Below are 15,000 nucleotides of genomic sequence, written 5' to 3'. Positions count from 1 at the left end.
CGCGTTTTAGCTGGAAGCTAAACTTTACACGAAGCACCCAAGATAGCACAAAGGAACATAACGCAACTATCAGCAAAACACTGTTTGCGTGGAGCAACACGCAGAAATTACATCAGCAGAAGTTCATGCACCCAGAGCAGGAGGTGCACCTCAAAACCAGGATTTTTTATTGAATAATTGAGGCAGGAGCTGGTGACTGGAGCTTCTCGTCTCTCTGCTCACCCTCAGGCGCTCCTGTGTTACTGTACCGTGACTCGCTTGTTTTGATGAGTCCAAGTGATTGTCTGCGGAAATGGACAGCATGTCACTGATGCTGTTTATGGGACGTCCTTTAACACATCTGTGCGTGTGTGCGTGTGTGTGTGTGTGTGTGTGTGTGTGTGTGTGTGTGTGTGTGTGTGTGTGTGACAGCGTTTTAAACTCTCGGTTTGACTTGGTTTTTCTGGATCAGTGGAAAACAGCAGATTTCTGAGCACATGCAGTGAAATATGCAAAGCAACAGCCGCCTCGTGGTTTTAATATTTGAACCGCTTCGAGGGGTTTTTCAATCACCACACACACACACACACACACACACACACACACACACACACACACACACTTCTTTCCAAAAGTCCCAATTATTCAGAATCTGGCATCACATGGATGCACGCGGCGGCCCGCAGATAGTTTTTTGGCTGAATGAAGGTTCAAAGTTTGGAGAAGGATTTTGGCGTAAATCATCGCGCGAGCTTTTACCCGTCCTTTCGTGATCCAACGTACTCTTAACAGCGAGAGAAATCAAAGCGGCGTGTGTTTCTCTCTGTCTTTTCTGTCTTGTGGCGCAGGAGCGCCTCGCCGTCATCCACCAGGTGCCACGCACACGTTTACAATGAAAAGCAAATCACGCTAGACGGCGGGAAAATGAAGCAATTTATTTATCATTACAAGCATTGCACTGAATTATGCAAAACTATTAGCTCGTGTTCCTGCTCTTTCTGAGCTCTGAAACCGTCGTGTACTACATTAATGAGATTTTGAGCTCAAAAAGACAAACATGGACTCATAAATACAGGCGAGAGACGCAAAGACATGCATTGCTGCAGAGAGAGAGAGAGAGAGAGAGAGAGAGAGAGAGAGAGAGAGATTAATTTACTTCACAAAACAGAGTTCAGACTCATTTCTGATTTGATTAGTCGCGTTTGAAGTTGTCATGAAATTATGATAAGCTGTCACGCACGTTCTGTATAGCCGGTCCGCAGTTAATAAATGACACTACTTTGCTCAGATTACTATTAATAAATATTTATTGAACATTAGTGTCCTTTATTAGTGTTGTTGCACACTTGAGGCTGTTCCAAGGTCCCTGGGTTAAGAGCACTTCCCCGTCATGTCCTCGAGGGCCTTGTTGTGTCAGTCTGATGTGAAATCGGTGCTCTGTGTGTTGCATTGTGGGAAAACTGCGTCGCGTTGGAAGCCGGCATTGTAAAATATGTGATTAAAAATATGTCAAAAATACACTAAAAACTAAATGTAAAACAATAATTTAAAAAAATATTTTTTCGCATTAATGTTTTTGTATACGTGCACAAACATATATATATATATAGACATTATATACAGTGCTGTGAAATGATTAATGTTTACGTAATATGTATACATAATTATGTATATATAAATACAAGCACATGCATCTATTAATATTTAAGAAAAATGTTTCTATATTAAATATATCTATATATAATATATGTAAATGTATATACTTGTAATTATTTTCCACGTATAAATATTGTATGTGTGTGTATTTATATAGGCTCTACATAATAAATAAACACAGTACTTATGCATTATGTAAACTCTTTTTTTTTTTTGGATGCCATTAATCGCTATTAATCGTTCAACAGCTATATATATATATATGAAAAATGTATGAAACCAAAGACTAGATTTCTAAGAAAACACATTAAATTATAATTTCGTCCTTTTCTCTTGCACTGACATAAAAGTGAATAAAAATAGATTTTTGAGTCAGTATGCGAGGGGAATAATTTTCTCGATTACCCCTCTGGCCCATTAACAGCAATAATTATTATATCTTTAATTCAGATTCGCATTACGTCTTGTACAAGCACATGAAACGAAAGACTCTCTAAAACATGTTATTTGTTATCTGACAGACGGCTGATGTGTCTCTCATCAGCGGCGTTTGCTCAGTGATGCAAGCGGGTTTGTGTTGATGCATGTGAGTGTGTGCGGAGAGAAGGCGTTCGTCTGACGGAGATTTCGGTGCGTTTCATCAGACGCTCTCAAAGGCTGCCGAGGGCCCGTGGAAGGACGGACGGCCTGTAAATAACAGAGGCCGCATTCAGATCAGAGGTTCGACCTCGTGCGCTCTGGGCTTTCCTCGGTGAAGAAGCACAGAAAGAAAGAAAGGAAGGGAGATGGAGGGATGCAGATGGAAGTGTATTATTCATGAAGAGGAAATGAGCGGAGGAAGGAGAGCCGTGTTTCTGCAGGTGTAGAGAGCGCTTCTGTCCCTGACTGCCTCTATTAATATTTCATACTGAAGTGATTGTCTTCATGCGCCGGATGCGTGCGTGTGTGTGTGTGTGTGTGTGTGTGTGTGTGTTAGGGAATTCTCTCTCTTGGTAGGATCACAGATGGATTTTCCAGCTGGACTGATGACTTTATTACAGATGTTTCGTTTAGCGCTTCCTCCTGCGAGTCAGGGAATCTCAGGGCTGATAACGAGTCGTGTAGGTCTTCTTGTTGACTAGAGAGCTGATAAGTCAGCACAAGCTTTGTGTTCACACTGTGTTCCTCGCCTCTGGCCACTAACCTTTAATCCTGGAAAGCCCGTTTGGTTTTAATACCAGGATCAAACCTGTTGCATGTGCCTTGTGTTGTCTGATTAATCGTTTAGACTTTTTTAACAAGTAAAAGGCCTTTCTAGGACATATGTTTAGCGTCAGCTTGTGATTCACATTTTTGATCAAGTGAGCATCAGTCATATCTCCGGATGAACTCTTCCTGGACTGAAGCAGCTCAGCTTTACTTGAATCTGATCATCAGGATCTTCTGAGGAGCTTTCCTCGGCGGAGCAATGATCTTCACAAACCTCCAAAACATCTCATATCTTCTGAGGAGCCTTTATTTCTTCAGCTCTTCATCAGCATTTATATGTTTGGATCACTTCAGTCTCATCTTACTGAGACAAATGAAATTATTGAAGGGTGACCAATGATATTTGTATCATTTTAGGTATAAAGATCTTATTGATTTACATTACAATCAGAATTTTATTATATAAATATCAGCATTTTTATTTTGCTCAGTTTGCATCTCTGAATACAATTTAGCTGTTTTTAATTTATTCTTTCACTTTATCAGACTACATGAGCCATAAAAACCTCAAATATATCACACATACCTTTATGTTAACAAAAAAAATTAAATCATAAAAAATTATGATTATTTTTAGAATATTATATAATGTAGTTTGTAATGTTATTTATTTTCGGTTTTATTTTTAAGTTAAATGAAAAATAAATATTGACTATTAATGCTTTTGATATATATAATGCAATGCATTTTTTGTTTTGCAGTTATTAAAAATTATTTAAAAATGTTTTATTGCCAAAAGATCTCATTAATCCTAAAAAGTAATTTTCTTTATGTTAAAGTTTATCATTATTCGAATGCTAATTTCATTATATATATATATATATATATATATATATATATATATATATATATATATATATATATATATATATATATATATATGAACAGTTCATTTGCAAAAACAGATAATTGATCATTTTTAAATAATAATAATAATAATAATAATAATAATGTGTATATATATTATATATATAATTTAACTTAATTTTGATTATTCAGTTATTTTAATTAGGCTTAAACATAACAAAAAAATACTGTTAACTTATATAATATAATATATATATATATATATATATATATATATATATATATATATATATATAGTGTTTTTATGTGTTCTTGTTGTTCTGATGTACCGGGGTAAAGACAGAAAACACACTCAACTAAGTAAACTGCTGTGAGGCGTCAGTATCTCCTGTGTGCTGAGATTAGCTCTATCATGCGTGTGTGTGTGTGTGTGTGTGTGTGTGTGTGTGTGTGTGTGTGTGTGTGTGTGTGTGTGTGTGAGAGCGCTGGCAGGTGTTCCCAGCCGCTGTTGGCCTGTTTTCAGACAGACCGCTTGATTTGTTTCTAGAAGAGTGCGCTGAAAGAAATGCATTTACACCAGACAATCTTCTTAGAGGCGTACCGTCACCAAAGTCTCCTCGCTGCGGTGATAGTGTGAGTCTCCTCGCTGCGGTGTGTCGAGGGAAACTTCATTCAGCTCAACATACTCCTCCGTACTTTCTCCCGGTCTAAGCGACAGGCGTCCCTCTCCTTCCTGGAATGACCTTGTATTAATGAGAGTGTGATCACGAGTCAGCTGGGCTTTCAGCTCGCGGCAAACACACAAACAATCCCTCCCTCCCCACACACACACACACACACACACACACACACACGCACTCAGTCTGTCGCTCTCACAGACACCATTAGCACGGCTCTGTGGTGGAAATAGAGCGCTAGAGATAAAGAGAGAGAGAGACAGGAGGATCAAAAGAAAAACAAAGAGGGCAAACAGGTGGAATTAGGAAGAGAAACAGCAAACTATTCCTCAGACTACAGGTACGTAACTTTAAACCTCCGTCTTGAATGTCAGAGCCGGCGTAATGCCGAATGCGCTCGTTTAAAGCCGAAGCAGCTCTCAAACCAGAGATCTCGCTGTTTTCTTCAGCAAATGTCTCGCTCCGGAGGATGAAAGGCTGGAATAGGCGCTGTTTGTGAGGCCTGTGCGCGCCGGAGATGGCCGTCTTTAGCGTGTCATTCATCTGTCAGGGTTTAATGCGCGAGAAATCTCTTGTGTGCCGGCGCTTCTGGGGTCAGCGCGGGTTTGTGACCTCTGCTTCGCCAGATACAAAATAATACAAGCTGAAGTTGTGCTGCTCTGCTTGGAGAGCTCGAACTTCTCACCTCAGAACCTAAAGCTTTATAGCTTGCCTTGCCTGTTTTGTGTCTTATGCTATTACATGAAGTGTAATATTTTAGCTGGATGTCGATTTTCGTTAGATTGTAATTACTGTATATTGCTGTTCATATTACCGTACAAGTACTATGTTAATGTTTAAAATGATTTTTGCTCATTTATTTTTAAATATTAAATGCTATATTTTGTTTTCAACATTTATATTATATTTTTGCATTGCAATATACATAACTTTTTAAATTGATTATTTTTTAATTAATTATTAAATATTTAAAAGTTATTTGTGTATTATTATATTGTATTGTTTTATATTACAGTAGTTACAAATTATATGAAATTATTTTTATTTTTCAAAAAGCATTTGTTCATTTATCATTATGTTTAATGTTTGTATGTAGGGTTTTCATTTCATTGTTGTGTTATTGTATTTTTGTTACAGAAATAAATAATGCACAATATTTTAAATACTTTTAAAATTTATTAAAAAATTATTTCATTTTTAAATTGAAATACTTATTTTTACTAAATACAATATAATACACATTTCATATATAACATTGTTTTTTATAAAGGCTGTATATTCAGCGATATTTAGCACTGCAGTAACTACAGATAATGTGAAATAATACATAATGCCAAAATCCTTAAAATCATCATTATTTTAAAAACTGTAATGTTTTTGTATTACAGCAATGCATATTATATAATGTTTTAGATTGCAGTTTTATTGATATTACACGTTGCTTTAAGTATATATAATACATATTGTCTAAAAATGCAACAAAATTGAGAAATTTGCAGAATGTAGGTGCTTTTTTGTGAGTGAAATCCGACATGTTTGGTGAGATCCAGCCGGCGATGTTTCTCGGACGGGGTGATGTAAATGACATTGTTATGCAGGAAAGCATGCATTTCCTGTTTAAACTTCAAAGCGTTTCCTTAGAAAAGCGTTTAAACGGGTTTTCCGTGGTCCACCTTTTATCTGTCCGGCCCACATCTGTGCGGGAACATCCCCTCCGGGACCACAGGAGACACGGAGAACAGCTCCTGATCAACACACAGCTCATGCTCCTCCTCTGCTCACAGTGACAGGTGAAAATCTCAGCGGCTTACGTCTGTGTGTGTGTGTGTGTATCGTCTGCATTCAGACTCCACGTATAGAGCGTGTGTGTGTTAGAGAGGCTGTTTTTTCCCAGGGTGGTGTGTGAAGTGGGTCGTTCCTGACTGGAATGAGAATAAGCGGGTGCCGTGTGACCCTCCGGGCCCCGAGCACCGGGCCTCAACGCCGCTGCTGTTGCTATAGTTATCCGTGAACCTATCAGAAGCGGTCCTGCTCAGATCGGTTATGACTCGATGATTACGAGACGAGGATCGCTTGGCTTTCTTTACGTTCAGCTCGAAGCGAGCCGCTTCTTTATTGGCTTTGAACCCGAACCTTCTCACCTCACAAAGGCTTCTTTATGCTGGAAAAAGTTTATTAGCTTGTTTCCAAAAAGACAATAATGTCATTGCATCTCTAAATCTCTCGGTTTTCTCACTCTTGTGAGTTTATGTCTCACAGCTGGGACGGTTTTATCTTAAAATTCAACCTTTTTTTCTGTACATTTTTATCTTAAGTTTGAGTTTAGTGTTTTTTTTGCTCAGTTTATTTCCCAGTTTTGACTCCTTTCTCAGAAATGCAAGCTTATATCTCACATTTCAATTTTTGCACGTTTATATTTCATAGTTTGGACTTTTCTCTCAGAATTGAACGTTTATATTTCAGATTTCAGAATAGCGAGTTTATGCATCTTTTTTTTTCCCACCGCAGCTTATATCACAACTTTGACTTTCTTTCTACGAATAGCCTGAAAGAAAAAAAGTCATATGAACCTCTTTACATTTTTTTTAATGCCACGGCAGAAATGAGCTTCCACGATTAAACTGTTAAATCACTAAAATGATCTTCACACTTAATGAGACCCGATCTCTGAGGAAGCAGAGATATTCTCCGACGTCGCGGCTCTGAAAGGTCTTTATTTTGAGAGCGTGCGATCAGCTGACGTTGTCAGTGGAGATTAATCTCCCGTGGGTCCGCTCGACTATGTGGGAACTGGTGGTTATATACACATCCAAACACAAAGGCATGCTGGGTAGAGGTGCAGGGGGGTTGTTGCATTTCTCTGTCTGTTCTGTTCGATTCCCTCTTTTCATTCAAGCAGCTTGAGGCCGCTTTCTCATACATTGGGTCGCTAAGGTGCGGGAGGCCGATGGAGAATAACAGCCCTGCTTGTGTAAGAAACACACACACACACACACACACACAGAGTTTGGATTCTCAGAAGGATGTTCCATGGAAACACACACACACTCGCTGATCCCTTTGCACCAGATTGGTCCGGTGGGGAATACACAGACCTCTGTCTGAACTGACGCATGAGTCCATTGACTTGATTGACCGGATGAGGATGTAACTGATGGTGTTACGAAACAAGCATGGTGGTCTGTGCTTACACAAGTGTTATTCTTAGCTTTGGCGATGCTCTAATGGTTCTGAGAGAACTCGCCCAGGCCGATTTAATTGATTCAAAGTACAGTAAAAACTGTGTAATATTATTCGGATTTAAAATAGCTCTCTTCTGTGAGAGTATCTGTTAAAATGTGATTTATTTCTGTTTTTTCAGCATCATTACTCCAGGCTTGAGCGTCACATGATCTATACTGATGATGCTCCAGAAACATTTCCGATTGTTATCACTGAAAACGGTTGTGCTGCCCAATATTTTCTTGTGGGAAACTGGATAATTGTATTTCAGAGTATTGATTAGAAAGGAAAAATAGAGAAATGTTTTATAATATAAATGCATGTCACTTTTGATCAGTTTGGTAAATAATTTTTTTTATTTTACACTTTATATTAGAATATAAATTTAATTTCCTGTAACGCAAAGCTGAAGTTATGTAAACCGTTTTTTTAAAGAGGTCTCTTATGCTCACCTACACTGATTTATTTGATCGAAAATACTGTAAAAATTGTGTAATATTATTATAATTAAAAATAACAGTTTTCTCTCTGAATATACTTTAAAATGTAATTTATTCCCCGTAGTAAGATGCTGAGTTCATGGAAACCATGTTTTCAGGATTCTTTGATCAACTGAATGTTTTGTAACTATCTAAACATTTTTACTGTCGGTTTTGATCGATTTAAACTATCCCCGATGAATAAAAGTATTAATTTCGTTTAATAACTCCAACACAACAATTATTAAGCAGCTAAAACGGTCTCCGGCATCAATGATAATAGACTTTCTAGTTATGGTTATGGCTCCTGCTGTGAATGGGCCTTTATCTTGGTAATAAAATGCAATCATCCTTAGGCTCATTGCATTGTTTATCTGAGCTGACCGGGATCTCTGGTATTGATAGATCTGAGCTCGTGTCCAGGAGAACTAATGCTGATCTCATTAAGAGCGGTCCGTCCATTGGCTCCCGGACTGAAAGTCATTGGGTTTTAAACTCCGCCAGCCCCCGATTGGCTGCTTTCTCCCACGAGAGCGACCGAATGACCGCTTCTGCTTGAAAATAATGATCAGTTAATCCGTGAAACTGCTTTTCCCAGCATGCACCTCTCTGCGGAGTGTCTGGCAGGTGATTATTGATCAGATCACCTGAATCAGCCGTCTCTCTCTCTCTCTCTCTGTCTGTCTGTCATTGTGTTTGTCTGAGACTCCTTCCCGTTCCCTGCGGGAGTGCTGGGTTGTTTGTGTTTGTCTAATGAAGTGAGATGATTGTCTCTCAGTATGAAGTCACCCGAGACTGAAAGAAAAGAAGCAGTGAAGTAAGTGGAGTGATTGACAGATTGAGTGACTCAATGGCTGTTAATGAACACACATTAGTTCTGTTAAAAACAGATACCAGGAGGAAATTATCCCAAAGCGAAAGGCTAGAAACTTTGGCAAATGATTCAAAAATCCACATTTTTATGTTAAAATGTGTCTCAAATCACTGAATATTATATACTGGTGTATGACCGGTGAACTGAAACCAAATACAAATCTAACTCAACAGAAATATAATATTATATACACGGGTCAATGTTGTGTGAGGATTTGCGACAAGAAAACTTGAGATTTTTCAAATGCAAAAAAATTATTTATTGCAATTGTTTAATAAATGTTGAATGTCGTGTGCATTAAGTGATATTTTTTGAGTGTTTTTTCATCTGGGTGAACTGGCCATAGCTTTGGGGGGGGCGAAGGTCAGTTGGTGCGACCGTGAGTTATTTTAGTCATTTCTTTAACATGTATAATATATATTTTTGTAAGTTCTCAGTAACTAAAATGGTCTTTTTTTGGGAATAATAATTAGCAAATAATTATAGCTCATATTTGTGTTCTAAAATCCATATCTAGTAAAATACATATATATATATATATATATATTTATTTACCAAAAAAACTAAATGCAAATACTTCATTTATAAACATTATAATTATTGAAAACTTAAAAAAAAAAATGCATGTTAATTATGCATGTTAAGAAAATTAATGAATTTTAAAATAAATCGTGGTTGCACCACTTGACATTTTAAAAAATGTGTCTAGATGAAAAAAGTAAAATCAATTAATTCTAAATTCTAATATGAATTTGTGTGCACACAACGTTCTTAATGTTAGAACAGTTGCAATAAATATTATATTCACATTTGTTGAAAAGTCCTTTCAATGATATAGGTCCATATATAATACACATATAGATATCCATATATAATATTATATATAAATAACTATTTCTCTGTCATTTATTAGAGGAAATGATAATATAAATATATCAAAATATATCTTACCAAATTTTCTTTTGAATGCAAGACTAATAATTTTTTTATAAAACTTAGACATAATTACAAATAAACAAAAACTAATAAAAACTTTAAAATGTTTGCTTTAAAATCAGAATGTAAGCAAATTCTAGATATTAATAAAAACCAAAATCTCAGTAACTAAATAAGTAAACTAATACCTCAAAAAAAACAAAAATTGCATCTGACACAAAAACTATGTAATTATTGTATTATATTATATTATATGCTTAAATTCCCTGTGTGACTTCTATTTCAAAGATTGTGGAAAAAAAAGAGAAAACAGCCGTAAAAAAAATAATATGAAGAAAATACGGATTGAAATGGATAAAAATAATGCAAATGCATAAATTTAATCAATTTTAAATTGATTAAATAATTACTAAATAATATAGACAAGTAAATGAATCTGTTAGCATGGGTACTTTTAGGAGTAGAAAATAACATAGAAAGTAGTTAATTGAGTGACTCATGACTCGTCCACAATAAGACCGCTGTGTGGATGATGATGATGATGATGATGAAGGAGAACATCTCTCATTACACTCAACATGAGAAACAGATCCATTCAAGTGACCTGAGAAAGAGACAAATATGGGATCGATGCAGAGCTGTTAACAGCTGGAGAGAGAAGGGAAGTGTGTTAAAGGCTGACGTGATGCTGTTGATCCGCAGAACTCAGAGCACGTTTTCAGGAGAACTTTCATTCGTTTCTCTGAGATGGTGTTCGAGAGCAACGTTTCTCAGCCTCGTATGCCAGATTTCCGACGGCTGTTGGCTCAAAATCTGATTCATTGTTGTTGCTACGAGTTCGGTTTTTAAAAGAACCATTTTTCATGAAACCGTTGAGGTGTTGTGAGCAAGATTTGCTAAGAGATCATTGAGTTACAAGAATAACTCAGGGTCGTTTGGATTGTCTGTTTGTTTTTGATGGGGGTCTCTGGAAAAGTCAAGAAATAATCTAGATCTAGATGCTAAATATTGTTAGAAAAATGCTAAAATAAATTGTAAAAAAAATAGACACACATATATATATATATATATATATATATTTTTATAAAATATATATATATATATATATATATATATATATATATATATATATATATATAAACAATTTTATAAAAATTAGATTGAAATAAATATGTGTGTGTGTGTGTGTGTGGGTGTTTGATATAAATAAATGAATAAATAAAGCCTATTTCTAGTTCATGGAAAATCTAGGGATTATATAAATGTGAAAGTATATATATATATATATATATATATATATATATATATATATATATATATATATATATATATATATATATATATATATATATATATATATATATATATATATATATACATACATATATATACATACACACATATATATATATATATATATATATATATATATATATATATATGTATATATATATATATATATATATATATATATATATATATATATATATATATGTATATATATATGTATGTATGTGTGTGATATATATATATATATATATATATATATATATATATATATATATATATATATATATATATATGCTACTTTAGCATCTATTTATTTAATCTGACTTTTACATTTATATAATCCCTAGATTTTCCTAGATTTTCCATGATATATATATATATATATATATATATATATATAAAATACAGGATACACTATAAAAATAGGGGAAAAAATATATAGTAAAACAAATAAATAACATTTGATTAAATAAGCAATTAAAAAAAACAATGCAATAGTATATAACAATAATGTATTACAATATTTTTTCTAAATAACACAGTACATGTGTATATTATTCTTTTTGGCTTTTTTTTTTTTTTTGAAAAATGAAGGTTACAAACTGGTATTTTTTGCAGAGATGCCACAAAAGCAGCGTTTTCGGCTCCTTGAGAAATCTTTTAGTGATGAGTTCTGAAAAGAAGGGTTTTGTCTGAATAACCTAAAGAAGAACTGGACCGAGTCTGTGGATGTTGAATGCTCTTAATGGCACCATTGATTCTAATAAAGATGTGTATTTTTAAGAGTGTGTAGGTGGAGAAACAGTGAGTTTCCTGAAAGCTGCTGACAGCGTGTGTGTGTGTGTGTGTGTGTGTGTGTGTGTGTGTGTGTGTGTGTGTGTGAGATCATTATGTAGAGCGGGGGGTGGACGGAGCGTCTGTAATCTCAGCACTAATGGCTGACGCAGTGGGCCAGAATAAGTGTTTAATAGGGTGTTGTGGCCCGACTGACTCACACACACACACGTAATGCACCTCTCATCTTAAGAGCCTCTGTAGTCAACACACACGTAATAACACAGACGCTGCTCTAATGTGCGGCCCACATTTATTTTTATTGTCTCTGTCTTTTCGCACAAACCTCTCCGAGGCCCTCGAGTCGTTACGGCTGACACCCAATTAAAGACACGAGACGAGGGTCCGGCCGATGCCCCGGGGAAATTATGGATTATACCCAATCAGTTTGTGCGTTGATTGAATGGACTTTTGTATCATCAATACCTGGAGCACGTAAACGGGTTATGATTGATGGGTTGTGTCTGCGGCGCACGCGGAAGTTGCTCTTCTCCGCAAAGAAAAACTGGTCGAAATGAGCTTCAGGACAGATAAAGGACACTTTCATTAGTCCCTGTTTTGAAAAAGAAAGACATAATGGAGAAAAAGTAGGACCAAAAAAATAAATACAATTTATAAAAATTATAAAAAAATATTTTTTTATAAAAAACCAGATTCAAATAAATATTAAAATGGATTTAAATAAATATTAATTCGTTATATTTTATTAAAATTAAAATGGTTTTAGCTAGTGGACCCATGGAAAAATGTCTAGAAATGTCTAGAAAAAAAAAATGATATAAATAAAACAAAATATTATGATAAATACAAAATAAGATTAAACTAAATATTTAAAGTAGACTATAAATACAACAATATATGTTCAGAATGATTTAAATAAATAGAGAAATAGTAAATAGCACTCTACCTGTATTCTAAACGTTTTGAGAAAAAGTAGATCATAAAAATAAGATTAAACCGCATGGAAATGTCTAAAACTAACTACTGAATAGAGAGTTGAGAACAAAAAATGATGCAAATGTGCTTAAAATGAATCACGCACACACACACACAAAAAGAAACTTTAATAATATATGAGATATATAAAGAAATACAAATGGATGCAGAGAACACTACAGTATTTTAGATAACATAATAAACACATCAGATGTTCTAAAGAGAAGTTTTTACTAATCTTTATGCATCTATATGACATATATAGACTCCTTTTACATTCCTGGATGCTAATCATATTCGGGGGTCCGTGGAAACCCTTGTTCAGAGTCTTCTGAAGTCCTTCGAGATTAAAGGACCTGAGAATTAGAGCAGATCAGAGCAGGTAATGGCTTTTAATGAGCGCCGCTTTCACACACGAATCACACGCGCTGGCTTTCATTTCATTGTATTTACAAAAATATAAAGAAGCTAGGCTGTGTGTTGATTTGTGTCTCTCGGCGTCACTGTGTGCTTTAAGTTGATTTCTAGCCGCTGCGACGGATGGCGTGGCTAATCGGAGCGATTATAAGATCTCATCCTCTCGCCGGGATTAAAGCGGAGCTGTGTTGGCTGATATCTTCACAAACAGACGGCGAGGAAGAGGAGGGCTTCTAGAAAGTTTAATCGGGGACGCGTCCACCTACTAAACTCGACTGTAGCCGTTCACAAACGAGCGCGGGTCTGTAAATAAAGCGGGAGATGAATGGCAGCGGTCAGGAGCCGGGTCAGAGCCGCCCACCGCTCCGCCCGCTCTCTCCAACACCTCTCTCTGTTCCTGACTTCTGAGTGCTGCTGAAGCTAGAAGAAGCTGCTGTGGGATAAGAGCGGCGACCTGTGTGTGTGTGCGTGCGTGTGTGTGTGTGTGTGTGTGTGTGTGTGTGTGTGCGCGCAGAGCGCTGTTCTTTAAAGAGCACACCCACTCCTTCTCTCCCTTTATGTCGCTTGCTTTCTTCTGCTTCACACTTTCCAAGTGCTGACCAAAAATAACGCAACTCCTCCGTTAATATATGGCTGACTGCGAGAGGCCCGAACTACAGCGGGGAGAAACTGGGAAATACATTACAAATACATACATGAACATTACAAAGCGTCCACCTTTCAGCTTTAGAGCCGTTGACCTTCCAGTGGGTCACTTCAGGGAGGTCACTATAAAAAAAAAAAAACCTGAGAAAGGTAGAGAAAAAAATTTAGTGCATGTATTACAAAAAACAAAAGTAAAAAATTACTAATTACTATATTAATAAATTACTAATTAGATTGAAATTGTGTAAAAATAAACAAATAAATGTTTGGTAATAAATTAATAAACTAATAAAAGTAAAATTAAGCTAAATAAAAAAAATGAACAATTACTACTACTTAAAAATGCAAAGATAGAAATTGTGTAAAAAATGTAAATAAATAATTAATAGATAAATTAATTAATTTATCAAAATAAGATTAAACTAGATAAATGAATAATGTTTAAAATAATTTAATTTTTACTACTTTTGAATAATTGCTACTGCTTAAAAAATGTAGGGATAGAAATTGTGTACGTTTTTTTTTAAATAAATAAATAAATTAAACTAAATAAATAATAAATTGTTCAAAATAAATGATGGGGAATTGCTGATACTAATTATTAAATGGATTTAAATTCATTAGTAATTACATCTCCGAAGCCCTGCATTACTTATTACTCTGTAAATCCCATATTAATCTTAATCAATACAACTGTACATAAAACTGCTTTCTTCATTTTTTCTAATAAATAATATTGATTTACATCCAGTGTTCTTCAACTCAAAAAAGTATTACCTGAAATACATGTTTTTTTATACAGTATTTAATGCAAGTAACTGAATTTAAATACAGAAAGCTGCTTTAATTACAGTAATTAATTAATTTCTTTGATGGCTTCTTGTAGCACGTTGCCAGGTTTGTGCTTTTACTGCAGAATTGTCATACTGGAGTAAACTGTTGATTTCTGTTTCTTCTGTGGGGTAAAGATTTGACCTTGTGCATAAATAGTAATTGACTG

At 35.2% G+C, this 15,000-nt stretch overlaps 1 protein-coding gene across 1 annotated transcript in view; it reads left to right on the top strand.

Annotated features, from left to right (window-relative positions):
• The first annotated feature begins 4,557 nt into the window (after positions 1 to 4,557).
• The window catches only part of ptn (pleiotrophin), a 27,061-nt gene continuing 16,618 nt past the window's right edge, over positions 4,558 to 15,000 (top strand). Inside the window, exon 1 of the mRNA XM_043230760.1 lies at positions 4,558 to 4,707. The gene's annotated coding sequence lies outside the window, so the exon portion shown is untranslated. The remainder of the gene's footprint in view (positions 4,708 to 15,000) is intronic.

Source organism: Puntigrus tetrazona, unplaced genomic scaffold (assembly GCF_018831695.1).
Source record: "Puntigrus tetrazona isolate hp1 unplaced genomic scaffold, ASM1883169v1 S000000223, whole genome shotgun sequence".
NCBI lineage: Eukaryota > Metazoa > Chordata > Actinopteri > Cypriniformes > Cyprinidae > Puntigrus > Puntigrus tetrazona.
Note: the sequence above shows the minus strand (reverse complement) of the source record. Positions and strands in the feature narration are given on the sequence as shown.